Source organism: Octopus bimaculoides, chromosome 1 (genome assembly GCF_001194135.2).
Source record: "Octopus bimaculoides isolate UCB-OBI-ISO-001 chromosome 1, ASM119413v2, whole genome shotgun sequence".
Classification (NCBI taxonomy): Eukaryota; Metazoa; Mollusca; class Cephalopoda; order Octopoda; family Octopodidae; genus Octopus; species Octopus bimaculoides.
Window position 1 is genome coordinate 149,805,694 of NC_068981.1, and position 4,202 is coordinate 149,809,895.

The following is a 4,202-nucleotide window of genomic DNA, read 5'->3' on the forward strand; positions in this document are numbered from 1 at the left end:
TATATATATATATATGAATATCTGCATATATGCCGGTATTCTATATTTATACTTCTACCTTTACGGTGCTTTATTTGACTGGAAAGTAATACATTTGTATTGGAACATTTAATTTTTTTCATCGAAAACGTTTTCACTGTTCTCGGTACTGTTAACGACTAGGCATTCAGACGAGTATACTGGCACTGATGTAGCAACATTTGAAATATTGTCGAGGTAAATGTAGCTGAAGAAGACTAATCAAATTTACGATATCAAACGTATTTGAAGAGTCCGAAACCTAGGTCCTAGATTATCCAATTTTGGGTTGTCCATTTATCTAATGTTCTTCCTAGAAGCAAAATGGATTTTTTATGTTCGCTGCCCGCACACATCGTTGCCAGAATATATACAGTGAAGCTTTACTATAGCGTCATAAAATTATCGACTGCTATTTCCAGTAAACATTGGTGCCTTGTGGTACTACTAGTATATATTTATAATTAATATGAAATATAAATATATATATATATTTAGAAAGAGAGAGAGAGAGAGAAAGAGGGAGATGTGCATGAATATGGGTATATATACATTTATATATGAATAATTTTACGTAAATATATGAATATAAATGTGAACACAAGAATACTCATATATGTGCAAACATAGACAGTTTCTATTTGATATATAACTAGCAGCGTGTTTCCACCGCTTCACACATTTAAAATAGTGAATTATTACTTGAATCTAAACCTTCGCAGAGGGATCACCGCTCACATTTGCTATTGTTAGACCCTTAACATATTCACATTAACCATATCACGATCCTCCTTAACCACAAGTCCAAGTCACTTAAAAATGAAATAATTCATTTCAGTAGTATTTTATATATATATATAAAGAAACACACGCGCACACACGCACACACACACACACACACACAAAGAGAAGTAGATTGCATGTGATTTGCTCGAGAAACAAAAATGATACTTTCAGCTTTATGTCGAAATTTAAACTGACTCTCATACATTTTAATTTATGAGACATAGGCAAGAATTAGTCTGTTGGAGTATGCAATAGCTGCGCATATATCACATAAATTTCCTAAATTCTAACGTAGACCAATGCAGTCCTCTTCACTTATTCATGAATTCATTCATTTTAATTTTTGATTTAATTCATTTATTCAGATATACATTCATTGACACAGTTAAGCTTTTATTTACTTAACCAATTATCTCCTTCATTTAACTTTCAATTGTAGCATCCATTTGTTAATTTCTTTTACATTACCTTGTTTACCTAGTGTCTATGAATTATATTGTGGATGGAATAATTCTGGTTAATACACGTATTACCATTACCGAATCTGCCTAACAATGTGCATTCCTTATACACGTCTGTATATTGTAATGCAGGCATCACACATACGCGGTCATGTAAAAATAAGCGTGTGCTGTTGTAGTTTTGTATATGATTTGAGATATATATAAATATATGTGAAGTTTGTATGTGTGTGTATGTGTGCGTATCTTCCTTATGCATTCCAAAACAGAGTTACTGATTTTGACGTATGAGGTATCAAAAGATTCAGTACTTTTTCAGCTACCAACTAAAATTTATTTTCATTTACATAATTGTATTACAAAAAATTACCATTCAAAATCTTTTCCATAAGTCAGCTATCGTAAGCATTTTATACGACGACGATGGCGATGACGTCACATTTTCTATATGAGTGTGTACCTTAAAAGAAAGACATCTATCATCACGACCCACACTTTCAATCAATCACTCTATCTATATCTCTTTCTCTCTCTCGCACACGCGCGCGCGCACACACATCCATTTCATATACACGTGTATACATCTTTCACTTTTTCATCTACTTCACTTTCTGCTCTCTTTCCGCTTTCTCTTTTCTTTCAATTTATGTTCTCTTCAAAGCGTAAAGAAATAATTGTCTTACGGGATGAGCGAGAGAAACACAGAATAAGAAAAGGACAAAGAGACAAAAAAGAATAAAGCAGAGACAGAAAACAAGTTTCTATAGGAGTAGAGGAAAGACTGGGATAGCAGGTGAGAGAGAAATGCTGATATTTCATACCCTACATATGTTTTATAGTTGAAAGCGAAAGAAAGCCGGCAGAAAGTTGATACTATATGTATGTTCTATAGGTGAAGGTGAAAGAAAGCCGGCACAAAGTGAGGGGAAAGCGGGAGAGGAGACGCTGAGAAGCCTAGAAACGAGATCGTATCGCTCAATTTTCAGGTCATTTTCACTTCCGTCCCATGTTTTACGCATACGTAGGATTAGGAATTTTTTCTGTCTTTCAGTTTCTCATTATAATGTATGGAAACCTTATGCTGTCAACATGTTTACAACTTCAAGAACTTCATTTCCTTTTTTTGAAATTAAGAAAGGTATGCATAAATAACTTCATTTAGCACACATTCACAGTTAAAGTTCTGTATGAGTTATGCTATTTCTTACTGTGCGCTAAATTACAGCTCAAATGCTATGAAAATTACCTTTTGCTATTTTGTCATTCCTGTTTGAGGTGAGCGTATTTCAAGACCTGATCTTCCATTTAAACTTACAAGGAAGTTATCTCAGAGATCCTGTCCTTTACCAGTTGTTTCTAGCATGTCCGATATGACATTTGCGTACCTCGCTTTTATTTTTCTCCTCAATTTTCTCACATTTCTATATTTTCCATACAGGAGATTTGCATTTCGCACGAAAGTGGGTAGCTGATGGGTGGCCCAGGTGGGGGAAGGGGCATTCAGTATTTCTTTCAGAAAAATTAGACTTTAAAAAAAATCATATTTCCCATATTCGCAAACTCTGTATTTTTCTTCGTGGATAAAAACAAAATTCGAAAAGCAGTTAACAATTAAGAAATTTCGGTGGGGAGGGGGGAAATTATAATTTTGAAAACGTGATTTCTAGGCAAAATCAAAATCATATTGACCCCTTTTTATTTGATGAAACAGTACATAGTTTGTGATCCTTCTGAAGAAAATAAATCACTTTCATGCACCCCCCCTTCACTTCTGGACAAACAATAGCTTCCATTATGCCAGTAATCCACTCCCCTATATATCACCTAACAGAGTGCATTACGCATATCAACACAGAATCTAGCCAAATCATTTAGAGTTTACTGCTTCTTTTCATAATAGCTGTTTACAAATTGACAAATGGATTTTTCCACATCTCTTCATTCGTTACTAAAAAATGAAATTATACAATGGACAACTTCAAATTGCTATGTCTTCCATCATATATGTTCCTTAATCGTTCGCTCTTTTCAGCCATACCACCAAAACGAAGACATTCTTATTTATCTCTACAAACAAGGGCCGCAAAGAAAATGCCTCTATTTGTGCTCAAGAAAACTCACTTCAACGATGCCCAAATTTATTTTCTTCAGAAGGATCACAAACTATGTACTGTTTCATCAAATAAAAAGGGGTCAATATGATTTTGATTTTGCCTAGAAATCACGTTTTCAAAATTATAATTTCCCCCCTCCCCACCGAAATTTCTTAATTGTTAACTGCTTTTCGAATTTTGTTTTTATCCACGAAGAAAAATACAGAGTTTGCGAATATGGGAAATATGATTTTTTTTTAAAGTCTAATTTTTCTGAAAGAAATACTGAATTTCAAAACGATCACCGACGGCGGATTTCTGCTCAATCTACCCTTATTGTCTGAGATGAATGCACGATGGCACACCGTGGTGCACTAGAAGCCCTAGATAGGTCATTAATGGATATTAAGAACAATACTGCTATTATGGGGGTGGAGGGCTTAACTGTTGTCCTTGCAGGGTATTTCTATAAAATATTACCAGTCATACCACGAGGTACATGAGCTGACGTGATCTATGCGTGTCTGAAGTCTTCACCTCTCTGGAGGTTTGTTCGTCAGCTTTCATTAAGCAAGAATATGCGATCTCATCTCTACAATGACCCCTTAGCTGAGGAAGTCTCTCATCAACTTCTACAAAGTGGAAATAGCGCCTTACCGTTGAATAACACCGTGCAATAGCATGTACTGCAATGTGGGCACATGGAGTCTACATTGGAGGAGCTTAAAGAAAATGTATTTCCCCCATTACAAGACAACTTCAAAAACATAGCATTGTTCGCGGAGAGAGCTATTTTAGCACCTCGGAATGAAGGTGTTTGTTTCCATTGATACTACCATGGACT